The sequence below is a fragment of the Athalia rosae genome, chromosome 1, assembly GCF_917208135.1.
Source record: "Athalia rosae chromosome 1, iyAthRosa1.1, whole genome shotgun sequence".
Lineage (NCBI taxonomy): Eukaryota > Metazoa > Arthropoda > Insecta > Hymenoptera > Athaliidae > Athalia > Athalia rosae.
In genome coordinates, this window is record NC_064026.1 from 14,358,747 (window position 1) to 14,382,017 (window position 23,271).

Genomic DNA, 23,271 nt, shown 5'->3' on the forward strand with positions numbered 1-23,271 from the left:
AATTCGATCCATCTCTGAAATTGACATATCAAGACATACGAGCACCAAATTTTACGGGAACTCGAGTAAAGGGAGATTAAATTTGTTTCTGTTTCACCATTGAGGCGAATGATGAAAAACGTGAGAACAAAAGAGAATGAGCAAAATAACGGTAGCATATCATAGCAGAAGGAAAGATCAGAACGAAAACGTGACCTTATTCACTAGCGGTTGATTGTGTTTTTTGTAGAATTTTACGCCTAAATTTTAATATCATTCGTTACCGTATTGGATTCGTTATTCTGAAGGATGTCTCACCACATTGTTGTTGCATAGTTCAACCAAAATATCCTCGTGCGAAGTTTTATCAAATCAGGGTCCATGTGGGTGAAAATTTGTATTCGTTCAACCTGAAATAACTGCTAAATGAATTGATTTGAAAAATCAATGCGATTGAGTTGGATAGAATCCAACTTGTTTGGAGATTTTTTGTTCGTTTTTTTTTTTTCATTGAAACGAGTCCATAAAATTCACTCGAAAGTTCATCAACGGTATTACGAATCCATTCGTAAATTTTAGTTTTATCTGATGAAAATGAATGAAATGTATAGGTATGGTTGTAACACGTGCGTTCAACAAGTTTTAAAACATTGACCATCAATGGTGAGATAATTATGATCGGATTAGGTCATGATACGTACAAGTTTATGAGCTACCTACCGCGGCACTATTATACAAACCTATATAATGCAGCAACACTGCACGCCCGCTACGAATATTATAATTATAATACGACGCTTGAGAGTTGACTAAACGGCGGTGGCATTTGCACGAACGTTTAACGATGTGATCGGCCGATTACTGACGAAATGAAATTTCCGTGAAACGAGGATATTTTTTATAGTTGTACGAGATAAAAATTTTGACAAAATCAACTCATCCTACACGATTGGGAGTGACTTTCTGAATAGTTGTGAAACTTGAGTTTATTTTTTTCCCCGATCGCGCAGGGTGTACGACGGTTTATAAATCCAAATTCTATAACGGCTCTGGTTCATCACCGTGAAATTAAGTGTCCCATTAATAGGAACGTTCGTATCCCCTTTTCCGCAGACATCGATTTTGTGCTTTCACCGCGCGGCGTGCTGCCGTAGATAATTAATATCCAGTTTTGTCTTCTGCGTCAACGGAGAAATACAATACCATCATGAAAACCAAGTTACCAAACACTGCCGCGATTCTACCCTCCAAAAGGAGAAAAAGAAAAATTAAATAGTTTCTCGTAGTCATTCACTGCACGGACTTTTTTTTTACTTCACCCAAGAATGAAACAAATCATGTGAACAAATAAGTATATGAAATTTTATGCAATTTCTTTTGTCGCGCACGCATCCGTAATTTCGATTTATCTCACGGGTAGAATTTTGCGGTATCGTAAGTACAGAAAGAAAGTGTACGGGGTGGGTGACTGATCATGAGACACTTTTATTTCTGGTGTAACAATTTTTCGAAATTCCAATTTCCGAGAGTGCAATATTCTTCGATGATCAAGCACGAAGGTCTTCCGATTCTCAGAGATGGATTCTATCTCACGATCGGTTCTGACGAAAACAAATGTAGAGTGGGATCTTTCGACGCGACGGTAATGGAATTGTAATAATTACGCATTTCAAAAGTTTTTTTTCTTCTCCGAAGCTGCCTGATACATGACGTCCCATCTAGTTATCTTACATCTCTCGGTGTAGCTGCAGCAAGATTCGCTGGTTCATCGCGTAAAATTGTTATTTTATATACGATTATCTTGTTTTTCTACTTTTAACTTATCTCCGTTTACCTTCATTTGTGTTTTTTCTATTCTCCGTATTGCGTCTGGTTAAATTCTGTGGAAGAAGAAAAATCTTTCCCAGTAGTCGGTACTCCAAACGAGTCCTGGCCGATTCTTGGTAATTTAAGACCCCTTTTTCTCCGGTACAATCAGATCAGGACGACAGGCTCTCGCTCGGCACTACGATAGGAAATCTCGCAAATCCAGGGCGACCCGATTCCGCTCGTTGGTAGGACTCCTTAACTGTTGGCTTTACTTTCGTAGTTTGCTTTTTACTCAGAGGTAGTAATGGGTTTAAGTCTGCGGTGCTTTTCACTGATATTCTCTTGTTCGTATTCCGAACCACCCCCCCCCCCCCCCCCCCCCATGTTGAGTGGAAAAAACTGTGAAAATTTTGAACAGCCATTTATTCCGATTGGGACAAGATTGCCTCCTCACAATTATCCCGATCCGCGGACGCATTCAAAAGACGCTGTCGATCGTATACTTTTGTTGGTGTTGCCTTCGCGGTTGCCTTGTCCGATTTAAAATGCAAACAACTGCGGAAAAAATTCGAAAAATAGCGAAATTGAGGGATATTTTATGAAATATCCACGATCGACCATCCCTCCCACCGGGGCATCTATCCGGACTTTACCCTATGCTTACGTATACTTCAGGGTAATTCTACCCTAGGATGACGGACTAGGGAGTGTATGTATAAATATACCGAGGTACATTTTATCTCTTCACAAAGCGGCAGCCGGCCATAGTACAAATAGCGAGTTAGAGAGAAATTCAACTCTGAAGCGAGCTCTCAACTGTATTCCGAAGTGGAACTGTATAAGGGCATCTTAATATTAGGTTCTCCAGAGTAGACTTATTGTTAGGGAGTAAAACGGATTTCTGTTCACTTTCACAAGTAAGTACGCACGCCCAAAGATTGTAGGCGTATACGTACGTACGTACGTACATCTCTATGGACCCGTTGGCTTCCTCGTTATAATGTACTCAAGTAACCGCGGCGAGTTTTGCAAGAAACGAACCTCTACCTCGCGCGCTTCTAACAAAAAAAATAAATAAATAAATTCAGCGCAGCTCTCGTTTGTAAAGAAAGTGAGAAGATGGCTTGGAAAAAAACAAAATAAAATACCAAATAAAAGCAGAGGAACTTGCGAACGGAAATCCCAAAGAATCGAGTCCGGGGTTCCGGACAGTGGAGTTTGCCAAGTCCTTCGACGGATCTCTCGACTACGTTACACACGTAGGTATTGCGTCGCTTCGGTCGCCCGCTCCCGTTGCAGTCGGCCCGCCGCCGTCGGACAGTAAAAGGGGTGGAAGAAAAGTTGAAGTTAACGACCGGGCTCGTAAATTTTCTCGCTCCAAAGCCAAGAAATCGAAAACTATCTCGCCACGCCCCATAGATTACCGTACCGTGTCTCGAAACAGACGGCACACAATGACACCGTACACATACGAGGGGCGATGTATGGGGGAGGTAGGGGGAGGTAGCGAGCTCCGAGGGTTCGATGTTGCAGTGTTTGAAAATAGGGGTCGATTTCCGTGGAGGCGTTTAAAAAAGCTCCAACCGGGATCTGGAATCGAGGAAAAAAGGGTTGCGAATTATTGGTTCCCTCACGAGTCTGAACCACCGCAATTTATCGGGGTATCCTTCTTCAACCTTATTTCTTATACGTTCGATCTGCCGCCCGCTGCGGCAACAATACGTCCTTAACGTCACAATAACGTTAATTATCTCTGCGGAGAAAATAGGCAGAGGAAAGGGATGCTCTGTAATCCACCGAACGATAAAGCACCGCCAATTTTACATCCCCTTCTATATCCGTGCGGTAGCTGCTGCTGACCATTGTTGTTTGCGGGCAGCCGTCGTTATTAGTCATCGATAAACTGTCGTACCGATTGCAAGCAGATCATTGTTAGGTTTTTATTCCTACCACACGTCACTTGCTATTCATACATGTGTAACACGTATCATAGACCGAAACAGCTGTAGCTTGGTTTGCCAACAATTAGCCGTCTGTTTTGTACTTTCGAATCGCATTACGAAAAACTGGTGCTCGATAGTAAATAAAAGAGAAAATTCTTCTTCGGATAAAAAATCTTGAATCTATTGTTTCATTTTGCTTCACTCGCTCGCTTCAACGCTTACCACGTATAGGTGTGGGAGAAATTTCAATTTAATTGCTAAAAAACTTCCAACATTTTCCCGTGTATTTCCTCGTACCGTTCAGTTCTCCTCGATATCAGACGAAGAAATGAATTCGATGATTTTATCGCGAGTTAAAAAATTCTTCAAAGCTCTCCGACAAGTGACCTCTACTTCGCGAGATTTTTCTACGAAAATATGTATTTTCGTCATTCTCTGTATATTCGGTGCGAATGCGGACTATCTCAGAGTTGATATCAATAGCTCAGATTTTTAGTGGATTTATCTTCATTCATTTGGAAGCGTTTGGAGCCACTGGGAGTATCGAAATTCGAAAACGCCCCTGTAAATGACCAGCCTAATGTATAAGGTTGGAATTTATATTGTGCCGGTGTAATAATTTGCGTGAAGCAATTCTTGTATAAATATCATTTCCATGTGGATCGTGGTTTCCGTGATTCGAGGCATGCATTATTATGCGATTTCCTCAACAATAGAATAATTTTCCACTTCCACGTATACGCATGTATGTCGCGTATTGATGAAACAATTTTCTAACCGAAGTCATGCCAATAATGGTTCTATTGAATAATTTACACGTCCGGTATACTCTGCGTAGATATTCCACGTATATTCAGCTCTTACAATTCTCGTTTCATCTTCCATGAATCGTAATGTCAACGTGTTTTCACGCTTTCTCTATGTTTCGCACACTCCGTTTCAATTATTATCATCGCGAGAGTCCGCGAGTTGTCGAGTTTGAAAAGTGAGTACGACTACAGTGCAACGGTGCGACTCGTGGTTTCTATTAGTGTTATTTGTTGCCGGAAGTTGTTCAAGTTTCGTTGGATATCCTCTTCTTATACTTCTACCGTACGTACGGACCATAACTCATGGCTAGTTCGTATAAGAATCAGATGCATCTGGATGCCTTTGCCGCTGCACAGGCCTCGGGAACAGTAAACTTTATTCCATAACTTTTCTAATAACGGGAATACCTCTTGAAGGAGTAAGAATTTTTGTGAAAAATTTAATGGTTGAAATATTAAAATGAACTACATAAGAATTTGTTTCACTACCCAGCTCTAATCTGATGATATATTGTTTCTAGAATTCGCGCTGTGCGCTTCTCTTGCACGTAAAAGGGAAAATTCGACGAATCGAGACCATGCATTTCACGAGAAAAAAAAATGAATGAATCCATAATTCCTATTGAAGTGAGGGGGATTCGTCGCGATGTAACACGAGTAACGTAACGGTCAGCATTGAATGAAATTTCACCGATACAAGTCGAAGTTGTTGATTAGAAATAATTCAATCGAGTAAGAGCGTCGCGGTGTTGGGTGTATAAAAGAAAATGGTAGAAAAAAATCGTAACTCCGCAGTTTAACGAGACGAGATGAGGATCGAGGGCCAAAGATATATGTAAGGGATGAAGAAATAGAGGAACAAAGTCGTCGCCTTTCTCGGTTAACCGCTCGATGTAATCCTAAAACCATTTAGTTAATTGCCTTGCTCCCGCGCCGCGGTTCCGACTCAACGATAACTGTTGGAATAAAGTCAAATGGAAGAAAAAAAAAACCGAGTAAGAAAGAAATAAATTAACTGAAAAAAGAGGAAAACGGTATAATAAGGAATGAGGAAACAAAGTGAGACGAAGAGAGAAGAGGAGATAAGGAGATAAGGATAGCTAATACCTAGATTCCGATGGTATAGATGGTATTCCAAAGTTTACCGTCTCGTGAATAACTCCGACAAAGTTCGCAAAAAAGTTCTCCGGGATGTATTTCCAATCGTCCGTTAATGGCGATACAAGTGGAATCGGGAGACGTACACGTATTCGCGTATAAAAATGTGGATGTAGATACAGACACGGATACAAAATATCGGACGTATATACAGGTATAACACCATTGTGAGATTTCTTCCTGGATTTACTTCGGTCTCCTCCGCTTTCCGGCCGCTCCGGTATACCTATACACGGTATACGTAGTACAAGCACATAGTTATACGCGCATCGCGCGTCGCGGGCGCCCGGGCTAAACTCACCAACAAATTTACATGTTGAACAAGTCGAAAAGTTCTCACCCCATACATCCACCCTGACTTTTTTCTCTTCCTATGCACACGTATAAGTTCCGCTTTTCTACTTTCTCTGTACTCTAGTAGCTGGTTTTTCTTCAGGTTCTTGTACGTATAGTTGGAGTCTCGCGGTTTGATATATATATATATATATGTATATATACATTTTATGCTTATCAGCTCACGCCCCTTAGTCAACATGTGCTACACATTCGTGCAGATGTTTGTATATATATCGTATACAGCCCCATATGTATTCTCGCGGGTTGAGAACTACCCGTATATACGTAACGTACGTACACATATGAATGTATACGTACGTTAGGGTGTTTCTGAATGATATTTTTTTTTTTTTTTTTCTCAAACAGGCTCAGAAGTTTCATTTTGAGCCGAAGTAGATGCCGGTTGAAATTAATATTCACATGTCCCCCGTCGTCCTGTAAATGGAAACTTTTTTCGCACCTTCACTGTCTTGCGCGGTCCGATTTAGGGCGAGTCTCTTTTTCATTTTTCATTCTTATCGCCACCGCATCGAAATTTTTCCATAACTTTTTTAAGTAAGAGAACATGAGGGATGAATTGTGCATCACAGTTGCGAAAACTTCGAAAAAAATTAAGAGTTTCACGTACACCTTCGGTGCCTGATTTTCCCCCATAGATATGCTCTTGCACACCGAATAACCGGCATAATTATTTTTTGTCAGATTTAGAGAAATTTCACCTGAAAACTAGAAGCCTCCTTCCTATTCTAGATGAAAGTATACCAATAATGAGTATACATATGTATCGGTGCGGTGGATGACTTGCTCAGATCAATGATATCGAGTGTCACGTTAACGCTGTACCGGGTTCATCGTTCAGGTTCGATTACTCGGTGGCAGCGTAGAAAAATGAAATAAAAGGTGCAGAGGTGAAACATATTCCCGCGACGTCGCGACGTCGAAGGCGATGTACGCGGAAATTCGTTTGAGATATCCGAATCTAACAATAAGTAAGATGATAGCGAAGCGTCAGTCGGAGTTGGTCGAGTTGGCGCAACGTGATAACGTTGTATGTAACACGTGAAATTGCCTTACCCGGTGCATCGTTATATTATGTATCGTATAACATAATATACGTGTATGCATGCACGTACATATCTATATATACCCGTATGATTTTCGTGATCACGCGGGTCTCTAGTTCGCACGATGCGGCTCGGCGCCACGGTTCCACGGGTCAGTGACTATCGATAATCATCAACGTTGGCGCACGGTTGGAAAATTTTTCCCCAGAGCAAACTAAAGAGGGATAAAATAAAGAGAAATAAAGTAGACGAGGAGGAGAATAGGAGATAATAAAAACGGCGAAGGTCTAGCTGCGCTGACTCGGGGGGGGGGGGGGGGGGGGGGGGGGGGGGTCGACGAGGGGTACAGGCCTGTACGCGTGAAGGGGGAAAAAGTTTCTTAAGCCATGAATTTAAGGGGCGACAAGCCGCGGGAGATATCTCGTGGTTAACATAAGAGGGAAGACCCTGGGCTCATAACTTCGCGACGGTTACGGTAAACTAGATTTTCTCAAACACGGCCACCGTATAACGCGCGGTATTATAAGTCTATAGCTGCCCACGACAAATTCTCTTCCGCTCAATTTCTCTGGAACAAGGAGAAGTAAAAGAGGATAAAAAAGAGAAGTAATAATAACCGTTACCGTAACAATAAAGTGAAAACTAAGAAAATAGAAACGAGCACGCTCTCCTTGACACTACCGAAATATTACCGATGCGCTCTCGAGAATCGGAACGTCGCGTTACGTCGTCGTTCGAACCCTTCGTACGTGTGTATAACGCGTTGTTTTTTTCCGATATTGGCTCGCGTCCCGAAGTTTAGATCGTTAACGCCCCGTGCGCCTTTTTTCGGGTCACTCGACGCCCTTGACCTCGTCGAGTTGAGGGATGCGGTCGTCGACTTCGAATTCTGAAACTCTCGATGTAAACGGTTCTTGCAAATAAGTTCGACGATGTCACTCGCCGTTCAATCGCCGTGACGAGAACGCTCGAGGGTCATCGGTGCTGCCGCTGTCCAGAAATAACAGTATCGTTTCCCGTCGCGGAACTCCCGTCAAATTTACGCATCGGAGATAATTCGATTATCTTGAAAAACGATTTATTTTTGCAGATTCACCGCGGGACGATGAGTGAAATGCGAGAATGTCTCTACCCTTTCGTCAAACGACGTCGGAATACGTGTTCGTTTTTTGTTCAGTTTGAAAAGATTCGCTTCTTTCGTTCTCGCGGCGCGATATAACATAGCCGCGTCGTTATCTCAGGTAAAACTAATCTACATTACCGCTAGTTGATTCGCTTAATGTTACCCGACGTTAAAATGACGTGGGTCTTGACAAAGCGCGGTATAATTGGGCAACCAATTTTCACGAAACGCGGTTGCTATACGGACGCCGCGAGCCAATAAATTTCCGACGACACTCCCCACGCTTCGGCGACTCGCGCGAAACAAGTGAGACAGTTTCGCGCTTCTTTTTTCTTTTCCCATTCTTTTTTTTTCTTTTTTTTTTGTTTTTCATCTTTTTCCTTTTATTTTCATTTCTCATTTCAATTAGTGAAAAGCCATTCCATCGGCTCAATCAGGACCCGAGCCAGGACCGTTATATACGTTACAATCTAGCTCTAGTCGACGGTTTAGAATACATAATTCTCCAATAATCTCTGCGAGCCGATATTTCTTGCGATGAATCACACGACGATTCATCGCAGAACTCGCATCAAATCAGTGTGAATTTCATTATTATTTTTGCATACCAAATCTACAAACATTTTTCAAATTCAAACAATTTTCAGGTCCTCGACGATATTGACTTAAAAATGATGTTTTACAACTGAGGCTAATTACCTTATGAATTAAGTTCTGACGTTCATATGGCTAATGAACGCCATGAATCATTACAACTCGCACTGTAATAAAATCTGAACAACGGCAATAAAATCACGTCACCTGTACGTGTATCATATTTCTTCTCGACCATATTCGGACTGTTTCCGCCTGATACAGACGCTAACATTTCTCCAGCGCAAACCCGAAACCTCCACCGTCATCCGCGCCCTTTCGAAACGAATGAACTCTATCGCGTGTATCTTTGTTTTTTTCTTTTCTACATTTGAATAACATAATGCGACGGCGAATTTTCTAAAAACTTGTCGCGAATCCGTAGCTAAAAGGATCATCGTGTACGGTTCTGAAGTAAGATATTCTCTTTGTTAGTAGAAATTATGTATATGAGGTGAGCGGTACAGAAGCGTCATTTCAAAGTTAGCCGCATCAAGCGACGCCGCGCCGGTAGCGTTTCGCCTCGCGTTTCACCCTCAACTTACATCTTAGTAGCCCTCCCTCGCATAATAGATACGGATGGCTTTTTTTTCCTTTCATTTGAAAGTGCTGCGGGATCCACCTCGCGGGTCAACAAATAAAGCTCCGGGTCGTGCGACTTACGCGTGGCGAAGGAGTCTAGTCGGTTTCATCGATATACCGTAACGGAGATATTTCTTTTCTCAATCATCCGCTCTACCATAGATACGTAGTTCAGATGTGTAAAATTAAGAAACAACCGGACGGTCCACGACAGCGAGGTTCTCTTGTTTGTGTTTCGACACGCCCTGGGATCCGGATCACGTTAAGATCCGGCGAGTGCCCCCCCTTGGATTTGGGACTTAAGCCAAGGCGATGTTGATACGGTTGGAATTGGGATTATTTCCTGCCCCCTCGGGATACTCCATTAGTATGACGAAACCGAATCCCAGATACCAATCAGAACTACGCTGATTAATTCGCAACTTCGAGTGACCGAGTTATACGAACATACCGTGCGATGTACATTCTGACACCAAGTCCTCCGACGTGTTACGTGGAAAAATGTGTCAGAATCAAAGGGCCTATTCCCTAGAAAATATGAAAACTTTTGGTCGATCAATTCGTCAGAAGTAATCAGCGTCGAGTCGCACTTTTGGTTACGATGAAACGGGAGTTGGACTCGCGAGGTGGATCGAACTTTCGAATAATTATCATATACACCTAGTCGAAAGAGAATATGTCCTCGCCGTAGCTGCTGGACGTTATACACCGTGGCAATGGTATAAACGGCGAAACGGTGAAATGTCTCAAACTGAAAGAGGGTCCGCGAGGGTCGGTCAAGGGGGAGGGGGAGAGGGGATTTGGGCAAGTTACAGGAGCCGTGCGGAGGAGAGATGGAGATAACGTTAGGCTGGCCAGCAGCCAGTGTTTGTTGACTGGAAATTTACCGAGCGCCGATTGTTTTGGCTACGTGCCATTATCTCGCCGATTCGACTATGCGCCGCGTTGAGTACGGAAGGCTCGGGTAGTGCGGAGCTTCATAGAGTGTCGCTTAGAAAGAGGGAAAGGAGGGGTAGCTCTACCCGCCTATGCAACTATCTATACCATGCGGACAGAATTACGCTGCTATCACTCGCTACGTTATTAATTTATCATCATCGTCGTGATTTTTTTTCAGCTCTTCTCTCTCTCTCTCTCTCTCTCCCATCCGATATAGTCACCCCATCGGAATCCTGCAACGACCGCGCCGCAAACTCCTGTTATTCAATTCAGTTTCACCCCCGCATTTCCAGCACCTATGGTATTTTCGCGGCGAACGTATATTCGCCAAAATGACGAACACGGTCTGAAATCAAATTTCTAGAAAAATTTCTCACTTCATCTCGTATAGCTGTGTAACGTATTGTACGAGGTTACAAAATAATCCATGTGATTGATTTGTGATAAATGAACGCAGTGTAGGAAAATCAACAGATTAGTCGCGTTAATTTACGAGGACGTTGTCATTGTTGTTATTACCTATCGTGATAATTATCGTCGATATGCCGCGGTCGCCGAAACAATTGTTTCGCTCTGGGTATTGAGTATTATTCGACATACACCCAGAGGGTGTCGGACGAAAGAGAAAGGAGAGAAAAAATCAATGCGAAAGAGAAAAAATGGAGGGAGGAAAAAAGTGAGTACGGTACAGGTGGTATGGGAAATCGCATTAGCGTATAGGAATAATAAATGTTTTGTAGAATCGCGAGCGGGTGAGATATCCTGATTATCTCATTGTGCCGCGTAATTGAAAATGTGGTTTGTATCCCATGGAATTTCGGAAAACAATAGAGGGTGATTTACAACCAACGCGCCGGATGGTCGTCATTCATTTGTATCGTGCCGTTTTATTTTATTTTTTTTTCTCGCCGTCGAAGTGGTATGCTTAGGTAATTCGACGATGTCTAATTACTCATTACTCGGAAACGTGCGATTGACGCAGGTGGTATGAGCGGGTAAGCGGCCGTAGGTGCCTATTCTGGAATAGCTCTATTATGGATTTTACGTCATTAACGTTCGACTGCTTGTAACGAAATACCATTCCGGGAACAATGAACGATAGCAAATCATCCCAAGGTCAACAATCAGATGGAAATTATATTCTTGAAACTGTTATAGCGATGCGTTAAGGAAAAAGCAAACAGGCACACGAATGGAAAACATGGAAAATTTTCACATCCGCACAATAAAATCACCGAACAAATTGAATTTCTTCGCACAGCATTTCAACATTTGCTTCTTCAACAAACGTCGGAAATTATAGGAAGCCTTTTTTTCACGAAAATCGGTTTTTCAGCTCGCATTCTTTCTCCTCTATAACCCTGTAACTCTATAACTCGACTCGAAAAAAATTCCCTTTTTATTTTTCCACGAGTCATGACTCACGCTTGACAGCGGTTACGAAAAATTGGGTCATCAGGTGTATCCGGTAAACGATTATTATCGACAGCTCATTTTCTTCGCTTTTCCCGAATCGAATAAACATTACATCGACTTTATTTTGACACGGTGCAACGTTTTTAGCGAACGGTGTGCCAGCTAAAAGTGAGGCAAGTTTACGTCGACCTTGGGACCCTTCGGTATCGTATAAAATTGGTCAATTGGTGGCGGTTGTTTGGTCTTGTGTAATTAGAATGCTCCTACCGCGAATCAATCCCTAATACACGTAGGAGGCATGTAACCGCACCGTATGTATAATATAACCCGAGTACGAGCAAGCGAGCAAGCAGGCAACCCAAATTTAGGGGTTGGACGTGCTTTTCTTTACCCCTTGGATACGAACCTTTCCAAAGTACAAATTACAGAAGTACATAAGGGGTTTTACAAAGAGGGTGAGGAAGGAAGGGACTTCGTACAGGGGCACCACATCCGGCGGTAGAAACAAGAGGGAATCAAGGCTCGGAGACGCTTGCAATTAATTCTCCCAGGGTTATTATTACAGTTCATCGGAGTCATGGAAACGCACGTTGAAAAATGAGCAGAAGAAAGAAAGTGAAAAAAAAAAAAAACTGGAGGAACGCAGATTGGCTGAAAGACAAAAAGCAATTCGGAAAAAGAAAATGAATATCACAAATTCAACGTGGATGGTAACGTAGGTACGTACATTCGTACTCGCACGGTGTAAACGTTGAGTACGGCCGAGTGGTGTGATTCAGAAAAGAAAAATATTCAAATTCCGCGAGAGAAGAAAGAAAAGAAAAAAAAGAAAAAGTAAGAAAGCAATAGAAGACACGCGATAAAGGAAAGTCGCGCGTGCGGCGATAGTTTCCCAAGTTGCATCGAGAATCTCGCCGTGGTACGCTACCTCGAGTTATTTCACAAGGGATGATAGCTGCACTAGAAAATGTAACTTATACAGCCACTACACATTCACAAAGGTATGCGCGCATGTAGGTACATGTAACGCATAAATACAGATATATATATATATATAAATTGTGGAGGCAACGCGAGAATTACGAATACCAGATGCAAATATACGGGAATGCAAATTGTGCCATGTGCCGAGTAAATGTGGGGTAGGTTTATGTGCCTTCGTGAAACTCACCACATACGTGGATATACACGTTCACGTGTATCCATCCGCGTACGCGTACGTGTGAAAGTACACGTGTCACACGAGGACAACGGGCATCAAGTTGCCGTTGCAACCGTGACGTTGCATCGCGGCATTTATACATACATATGTATAATATTAGGCTTGCGTTTTAAGGTAGACGAGTCGGTTTGTGATGTACGAGTACCACGGATAGGCTGCGTACGATATGCGAGAGTCAGGTGAAATTTCGTACGCGGATTTCACCGGAGATACGTATTTCGACGATAGGTGAAATGCAGGAGGAAAAAAACTACTCGCACCCCGACGCAGGATGGCAGAGGGGGCAGAGGGGGCAAAGGGGGAGAGGGGTGAAAAAATGTCAGAGGATTAATGTTATGCGAGACCGGATCCCTGCACAATCTCTTCGTCACGGCCGCTGCGGCGTAATGGTATAGCTGCCGGTGGAAAATGGCTGGTAATATTTTTTAGTGGGAAATAAATGCGGATAAACAAATATATACCTAACCTTCGATCGTATAATGTTAGAAATCAATAACTTACTGAAACTTATTGGGTACGCGTAGCCGATACTCAACCTCTATATATAGACTGTGCGTTGTATATAAGTTATGCCATTATCTCAAAACAACAGCTGCAGCAAAATGAGAGATATAAACGACGTTCGTTCACCGTAAACTTACACTTGTACGAAGTACTAAAGCTAACAGGAGGTCGTGATCCGATACGAGGTATAATATCGGAGAATTTCGCTTTTTTTTTTCCAATCATAGGGAATTTTAATTATTAAAGAAATGAAGACCTAAGTATCCGATCACCGTGATTTCACGTAGACGTTATCGAGGTCACCTTACATAATGCGTTATTCAAAACCTTACGCGGATGCTGCAGTGAAAATTATCCAACGAACGTGCAAAAGAGCTGAGATGCACAAAATTCGTAAATGCGAGCGTTCGTACGATATCGAGCCTCGATGAAAATTAATTTCATACGAGTTAAACTTTGAATGTAAATTACCGTCACATACACGAACGCTTGCGTTTAAGAATTCTCGGCATCGAAACTTTTTCGAAGAACGTTCTACGCTAGGAATATCTCTTCGCTGTTATTTTAGATACGCTCATCAACGATTTACCGAATTTCAGATCGCCAAAGAAATGTTTTTTTTTTTTGTCTCACATCTTCTTTAGCAACATTGGAATGAAACGTTCAATTTTCAGGGAATTTCTCCCCCCCTACCTTCGATTTCCAAGCCACGAAGAGCTTGGGTGCGTAAAAAATTCCAAAACAACTCCACCGAGGAGCACCACCCCGACGTACATATAGACCCATAGAGACGCATACTTCGATAGAACTGTATGTGCGAACGCAATAAGGCGACAATTATCTTGATCCGTTATGCCAGGGCACGCGAGGCTTTGCGTTAATCCAATGTGTGTGCTGCGGCATACATCAGAGCTGACCCGGCCAATATTGTACACGTACACACGTACCTTATACCTCGCCCGAGCGACCCCGTGCGCGACCCCTTTACGTATACGTACACGTACACGTACACGTACACGTGTAGATACCTGTACGTGCGGCATGCAGACCGATATGATTTATGTAAAACTAGGTGTGTAAGTTAACACAGAGCATTTCCATTTGCGTATACGTATGCCAGGGTAGAGAACTACCAGTTGTGTACGTAGGGAATCCACGTATACATATATACTTGGCATGTCCCGTGGACCGCGACGATATCGGAGAGATAGACTGTGGGGAGTTTTCCCTGATTCTATAGATACAGCGTACGGAGGTGAGGTATCCTGAATACCTGACGGTACGGTGCGTACCGATTGGCGGAGCGGACCTCTGCCGAGAACTGTGTATATTCAACATGATAACGTTATTAATGAAAAGTGATTTTCACATTCCGTAGCGTTTTGCGAACTCTATTCGAGACCGACTTGATTTTTTTTTTTTTTACGATCAGGACATTTACTTTCCTCAAAATACGCACTCAATGATGCGAGTAACCTTTGCCTTGTGCATGTATTTCTTTTTCACTGAAATATATTTCATGAAAATCGAATCGTTGTAATTGTTCTATTAATTTTCATCCATGGATATCGAGAAAATTCCAAGTCCTCGTCATTTCTAAAACGACGTTGAACACACATGTTGACGGATGAAACAAATGACGTCAATGTTGCGATAAAAATTGCTAAATTTTTCAGTAGAACAAAAATCTGTAAAAACAAGAAAGAAAAAAAAAATAAAAGACGAAGAATTTACATTGGGGGAAAAAGTCAACTTCCGAATGAGCCTGAAAACGTACGCCGAATATAAAAAGTACAATAGCACGCTTTTACCCCCTTCGGAACGTGTGTGAAACTTTTATTTCAAATATTGCTTTTCCGAAATACATTGTTTCGGAAAATATTTTGCTCTGCCAGATCAAATAAAACACCCTGTAGATAATATGGATAGATAACTGTGTACATTATAGAGTTGTGGATATAGAAAGGAGAGAAGAAAAAAACAAAAAAAAAAAATTAATCTGCAGACCCTCTGCGGGTGTGAAACGTCACGTACCGTATAAGCGCTGGGGGTATAATAAGGCGTGAACGAAATAACCCCACGCATCGTGCGAAATTTGCTACACCCTAGGTCGAAATCGAAAACACGAAACGAGTCACACCGCACATCGAAATTATTAGGCGATACGCGTCTCTGATGTCCTCCCTTTCATTATTCAGGACGATTTTTTTTTTTCTACTTTCCTTCCATCGTTCCTTTTTTCTTTTTTTTTCATACCTCAGCATCATCCGCCATGTACATACATACATGCATGTAAAAGAGAAAGGTGGAAAGCCACGAAGACGAACTGCAGGTGTATCTTATTAGCTCGAGTATCTGATTATCGGAGCGTGACACGGGTTGAGCTCCGGAAGATCGTTTAATATTTCTAGTGCTCTAAGAACGGAAAATAATTATCTCGCCCGTCGATGATTTTTGCTTCATTTTTTTTAAGGAATCGAAAGATCTTCGGGATGCGTCCTTTTCGAGTTCACGAACGGTCGCCTCTTCGTACATTGGTTATCGTTTGGATAAAAATGTTTCACGTAAACCGTCGGTGTTCCGCTGCGGTTGGTTGTAGGTATAATAAGTAAAAAAAGAAAAAAAACAACTCCACCTTTTCGCATTTCGATCAAGAGCAAAATAAAACTCCACACCTAATTAGGAGTGGAATGAAAATAATTACTCGTATATAGCGGGATCGCGGAATTCTCGTGATCACGTGACGTCTGGAATCGCGCTTGATTGTGAGCCTCCCGCGCCCCTACCCCCAAGTTCACCTGTCCGCCAACTCGTGCATTGCAGACAATCGTTGGAGCACGATGCGAAATTTCGGCGACCAGGCATTCGAAATACCGTTATATCGATGTACACCTATTCAGATGCTAAGCTACGAGTCGGGAATCTACGGCGCACTGGCCGAAGTCTCGTCAAGAGGTTCATTTCACCCCGTATACTTTTGACCTCTACGGTCTCTTCGGGTCGGTCGGTCGGCCGGGCAGCGCACTATATTAACGCGAGTACGCGCGCGTCAAAATCGCAGGGGAACCGCCGCTGCTGCTATACCTATAGTAACCGAACGAACGAACGAACGAACGAACGAACGAACGAACAGGAACAGGAGTGAACAACTCTAATCGAATTTACATACTAATAGCGACCGGACCGGGTAATTGTGAAACTTCAGTTTTAGGCAACGTGAATTCCAGAAAAAGTTTTTCGTGCCTCGACTACTAGAAACTCGAGTCACCGGGCTCAACTCCCAACCCCTTGGTAGCATCGGCGGTGTTTTTCCATCCGGTGTAAGAGGCGTTATTCAAATTTTTACTCGTCGTCCGAAAAGTTTTGTTGTGCTCTGCAATTCGACGCATCCGTTACTCCCGTTCGTTAATCCTGATCGTCCAGCCTCCCCATCGAAGCGCGACACGAGTCTTCATTCCGCACCTCGAAAACTGTTACTTTCGAGAAGAGAAAAACTTGAGAGTCGGTGGCTATCCCAACTTGACGATAGCTTGCAGCGACGCCGGAGCGCCGAGGGCCTTTTTCTGGTATCGTGCAGCCAATAATTGAATGACATTATAGATCCGGAGCCCCAAAATTCAATCTATCCGCTTCTGGACTTCGCCATTACGATTAGACAACGCTCGCGAGAACCTAAGCTGGAAGTCAACGGTACGGTGTCGCGCGACTCTTGAGAATCGACCGAGCTACCGGCACGTATTCTTATTGTCAGCTGAAGAGTAAGAAGGAAAAAGTGGAAACGGAGTGCAAGAGGATAAAAGATGAGAAGAAAGAGGATAAAAAGTGAAAAAGAATAGAGGATCAGGCTTGTGAGTTCCATTCGAGTTCTCTCGACTATAGGAACGAACGACTTGAAAAAGAGCCTACACGAGAGCCCCCCCCCCTATATCGGGTTAGAAGTATCAACAAACAGACACTGTAGGTAGTACCTGTCGCGAATCTTGTGTACACGATTTATCGGGATTCGGAATGCAGCTGTGTATCGAGCGATTTATTATTTTTCAAAAATCCTCTACCGCGGTCAAGCAGCGCCGGTGTCGACCTACTCCAGCAAAGTTATCTGCTCTTCTTCTCCGTGATTTTTTATCATTGTCTACAAGATTTCATGACTTCTGGAGGATTGTTGTCGATACTCGTTTATCCTCACAAAGCGAAAAGCTCTCCGGACTATTAATTTTCCCAGTTTTATTATTCCACCTATTTCTCGAGGCGAGATGTCGCTGAACGAAGAAATTTCACGATCTCGAATCCTCGTTCAAACGATCTTCCGACGACTGAATTTCCTTTGAAATTTTTTTTCACCCACTCTCGTGAATCAGGCGTTCGAAATGAGCGTAAGAGTACGAAAAGCGGGGCAAAAAATAAATTTTCCAACGAAGATGATCCTTTATTACTCGCAGTTTTCGAGAAACAATGTGATCGTCGTGAGAACACCGGCTCGTGAGCTTGAACTTCGCGTTCGTTCGCACAAAGCGTTGAATTTTCAGGAGGGAGCGTTCGAAGGGGTTGAGAACCGAGCGTGGGCGATCTTTGTCTTCGTCGTGTAGCGAAGGTTTTCACCCTTCGGAGACACAATATCTGTTATTTCGAGATGTGATTGGGTCCCGGTGACAGCACCTCAAAGATACCCACTTCAAGTTTCCTCGGGAAAGAACAGATTGGACCGGGCTCCTTGTCAACACCTAAAGCATATACCTGAAGCGGCGCGCACGTGAATTCCAGCCACACAAAACACCCCCCCCCCCCCCCCCACCCCCTCCCCCGGAGATGAGGAGAGGGCGTTAACCGTTCGATATTTACCGACTCGGGAAGGAAAGACATGTTAACAAGATATCGGATCAGACCACCGAGGGATGCGGCGCGGTGATGGAGAGAGAAAAGAATAACCAACGCGATCCGAGCTTCGCCTTACCAACCAGATACGGAGTCCGCGACACGAAAAATTTATCAACGGCTAGAGGCCGGAATGGACGGCTGCCTCGTTTCCAGCCTGTCGTACCTCGTCTAGGAATATTCATCGATATTACGGGTGAGCCGAATCCCCCTCACTATTTTACGGGCCCATGGCCATCGCGCGTCGGATTCCCCGCGTCACAGATACGGCGGGCACTTCATAATTTCCAGAATTTTGAAAATCAATATTTTCTGTGAAATGTTTCTTCGCGAGATAAGAATGGACAATGTAACAAGGGTGCGAGTAGACCCCGCGTATACGTACACGTAGTTCGTAGAATCGGACGAACCACGCGCGCTACGTCGCAGTTTGTGCCGAACTCGAGTGTAACTCGGTGCCGACGAACAATTCACGATTGGTCAAGTGGTATTTGTCGGAGCATCTCTACTCCGCCAAGGGGCGGCTGTAAACTTCAAGTGTTATACCGTCTCAGAGGGTTAATAATCTATTGCCAGCCACTGCTCGTTTGGCCGTACAAAACGACCTACCCTTCAGAAGCGAATTAAACTATACGATACTTTTTCTCACTGCAAACAATTGATGCGACCGCGGTAAAGGAGAGGTCCTCCACAACGAGAAAGTTGGATTTTAAAAAAAAAGATGTCGTACCGATGAGAAATCGTAGAAACGAAAATTGACAAACAGACTCTAGCGAAAATCAACATTGTTTATCCATCGAGGTCCGGTTGAAAAGACCAATTTCGGTAACGTGTATTTTTCTCAACGCAACATTGAGTTGTTATTTTTTCTTGGGCGAAGGGGAGGGGGGTAAGGGACAGAGATAACAGGGCCATTCATTTTTAACAATATGAACAGACACTCCGAAACTGTGGACTACTCCCAACGGACATATTGATATTTATTCGTCCGTTTTATGCCTAACGTAAACGCCCGACTCGCTACGTTCGCAACTTGCCGTTCGGTTGAAAATGTATCGATGTTAAAATAAAAACGCGTCTGCGAAGATTCAATTTCGTCATCATCGAGGGAGCAAAAACGCCTTGAGCAGCGTTGGTCGGCAGAGACCTGTAGGTATACAACCGGTTTAGCGACGTATCGAGTGAAGCCGGCAGCGCAGTTATTTGCTTTAGTTTGATTGGAAACACCGTTAAATCCCTCACAGCCCTCGCGCATCGGTATAGGGTGGATGGATGGATGGGTGCGGAAGGTGCGGAAGGTGAAGGTACGGTGGCGCGGCTGTTCATTGAAAGTAAATCCTACTAATCGAATCGAAGTTGGTCCCCTCGGTGATGTAGCGGCGATCTTACCACGCGTGGCGAAGGAAACGGATATATGTATATATGTATACAGAGAAATTGAATCGTCCCCCGTGACCGTCGGACGGACACCTACGTAGGCTTCGGCACCTCGTTAAACGGGTTTTCCAAGGACGATCTTAGGCAAGAGAAGGAAGCCCCTCGGCACCCCGTATCGGCATTGTCGCACCGATGGAGACACCCACCCCTTTTCTCAGGCCATACGTCGCCGAAGGGTTCGACGGATTGGGAGGATGTCCCGCACTACTCGTTAACGGACAACCCGCCGTTCCACAGTCGACTCTAAGGTCGGCAAAACTTTTCTAGAATTACTCGAAAAATACTTGAAGAAAGAGAAAAGAGCGAGAAAGAGAGAGAGAGCAAAGAAAAAGAAAGGACTTTTTCGACCGGCCAGGAAATATTCTGAGCGTTTCAAGATGCCCGCGGTGTACCTATCTCGAGAAAAAACGTTGTTAAGCTACCTGACAGAGGAAGAAGAGGAAGAAGAAGAAGAAGAAGAAGAAGAAGAAGATGGGGCAGCTTGGAACTTCGTCGCTATACAGCGAAATACCCGAGACAATTTCTATGTAAAACGGTCTACGTCGCTACGAAGCTTACATTTTTATGGCAAATAGCCTAGACGACCCGGATAGCTACGGAGCTAGGGGAGATGGTAAAGTGTAACGTTATTAACGTAGTTGGCTCATATCTGCGCCTCGCTTTACGCGCGGCGAAAGCAGGAAGAAGTTTTCAGAGCGGATACGCGGACACGTGGTGCACGACAGGTCAAAGTCACGCGGTGCAAATATATTAGGGTGTAGCGAGAATGCTCAACTCCCGGTAATCCTTGGTGACTATGAATACAGCGAAATTTGTGTCCGCATACGTCCCCGCTGAGAAATCTTCCGAAAGATCAACTTCACGTATCGGTCGATATTTTCCGTCCACGAGATTTTATGGAAGTTTCGATTTTTTCGGTATATGAAGTTGGTGGAAAAAAGAGCCTTATAAAACCGATCAAACCACTTGAATGAATGAAAATCGGATCAATTTCAGCTAATTTCTTTTTTTGTTTTTTTTGCTAAGAAAATACAAAAATATACAATCAAATTCGAAGTAAGAATTAAAACTTCAATTTTCACAATCGGAACACAAGGTTATATCTTTCATTCTTTATATCAGAACAATATCACCTGTTCACGTTCAATATATAATCGGTGATCCGACTGACTAATAATCACTAAAATTGCCCATACGCGTACAGGCGAACGATTTCTTTTCGTTCGACCCATAAAAAAAAAAAGAATGGATTAAAGTAGACGGATTGAAGGGAAAAGTCATTACGATTCATTGATCTATTTCCGAGATATCGTTAACGGATAAGAAACGTACACAGAGCAAATTACTGTGCCATTATCTCAAAATAATCACTGTACCGAATATCAGTTCAAGCGGGTTCGCGATTCAACCGGTTTCGATCCGATTCCAGGTCAAATTTTATCGAACGCGCAGAAAATATAATACAACATACGTTGATTCGTTTTCAAGAAATGTCGGACGGTGAATCGATCACTCGGTGCCGATGTCCATCTAATGATGGTCGAAGTTCAATCTTCGTATAGATCTACGAACGTATCGCTGATCCGATAAAAATGGAACGTACTCTCATTTTGTAATATCTCACGTGAAACATCACTTTGCCAAAGTTGGACTTTTATGGAAGTTTCATTTCTAAATTCTCTCGCGTCAATCGACGTAATGCTAGCCGAAGCCTCCTATGCAAAAAAAAAAAACGAAAAAAAAAAAGAAAAAATGTGTCTTAAAAATATTGAGGAAGGGGGTTCTTCGTCTGTGTACGTCAACTCTGTTCATTTCTGAGGTAGGATACGAGTAATTCAGAGATAGAACTGCGCGATCGAACGAGAACTCGTATACGGGGGGTAGTTTAAAAAGCAACTCGGACCATCGATTGAAACCCGAGTCAGTCTGACGGTTCCTCTTTGTACGACGATCCGGCGGTAAGGCCACACGGCTGAAAGCACCCCCATCCCCCGGTTAGACGTGACGATTCCGAATCGATAACGCTTCACTATTCACTCGGCCTGGATCGAAGGGGAACTAGATCGCGTTCGCGGATGAAAAGCTTGAAATAGCAAAATCTCCGAAAGTCTGCACACGCATCGGTAGAAAATCTGCAAAATCGTTAGATGGCAAAGCGAACGAAAAAAAAAACAAAAAAAAATAAAAAATGAAAAAACAAAAAAAAGGTAAGAAAAAATGTTGGCTCGAGTCCGCAGTAGCTGAATAACGCGGCGGAACTGCAGCAAATGTATTCACGCGTATTCAATACGGTTGATTTTTTTCCGACTTTGAGCTGCAGAGTGCTCTTTCGGACACGGTGTTATCGCACGTCGATGGTGTTCAAAAAATATTGGAGAAAAGAGTGCACACCTATTGATGCAAGTTTTTCCCCCTTCTATTGAAATTCGTGTTCAGCGATCTCGTGTTGGGGTTTCGGAACCTCGAATATAATTCTGGCTTTCGAACAAATAAATCGTTTTTGGGTAAGTGAGCCAGTTTTTTTTGACAACTCGTTGAATATGTTTAATCCCAAGTTAGATCAGGTAAGGTTTTATCAGACCGAGTAAGCATAGGTCTGAAACTAGTCTCATCCACTTTGGAAGCTAGGCCGGAATTTGAGACGGGCGCACGAAAACCGATTGGATTGATATTTGGGAGTTTAGAGCAATCGACTCCGAACCGAAATGTGTTTAACGTTTGAAAAAAAAAAGTTGAAATTTTTTTCACGAAACAAAATCAGAGAGTATAATTTGTTTGAAATTCGACGGGCAGAAATCTTAAGGATAAAAATTTGAATCCATAGCGATACGACTCGATGAAAATCAAAATTTACAATTAGTTTTGGATGCTGTTGCTATTCTTTGGTTGTTCTTAATATTTTTTGCGTCACATCGCAGCGGGAACATGACTCATTCGACGCACACCTTAAATTCCAGATGAAATTGAATAATGCCTCAGTAGTTGACTTTTGGAACGTATAGAGTTGTCGAAATGTTTTTGGGGTTTTTTTAATTCTCAAATCGTTTGTGGGAGGTCCCGTCTTCGTTTATTGAGTTCAGGAGGCGCGATTCGCGACTCAAGATTATGTTTTATTTCTAATTGCAGATTCAACTCGACACCCGACTGGATCGTAGATAATTTGACGAATCGGCCTGCCACTGTTCTGCTCATCCTTATATTTTATAGATTCGGAACGACCTATACCGGGTGAGACTCGGGCACAGGTGTAATCGACGAGTTTACGTACGTCGACACTGGACATATCGATTTCTCCAATAACGATTTCAAATAATAACGACGCAATATCGCCTTGCAGTGTCTATTGATAGTACAGATCATCATTATTAGTACAGATATATATTCAACCGCTGACCCTATTGTATCTAGGTAAATTACATTTGTCAATCTCGAAATACGTCGTCAA

At 43.1% G+C, this 23,271-nt stretch overlaps 2 protein-coding genes across 2 annotated transcripts in view; one reads left to right on the plus strand and one right to left on the minus strand.

The window, feature by feature from the left end:
- Positions 1-23,271, minus strand: part of LOC105683200 (neural cell adhesion molecule 2-like) — a 248,404-nt gene that overhangs the window by 224,284 nt on the left and 849 nt on the right. The window lies entirely within an intron of this gene.
- LOC105690650 (neural cell adhesion molecule 2-like) overlaps positions 4,659-23,271 on the plus strand; it is a 76,879-nt gene continuing 58,266 nt past the window's right edge. The window contains exon 1 of the mRNA XM_020854943.2: positions 4,659-4,823. The gene's annotated coding sequence lies outside the window, so the exon portion shown is untranslated. The remainder of the gene's footprint in view (positions 4,824-23,271) is intronic.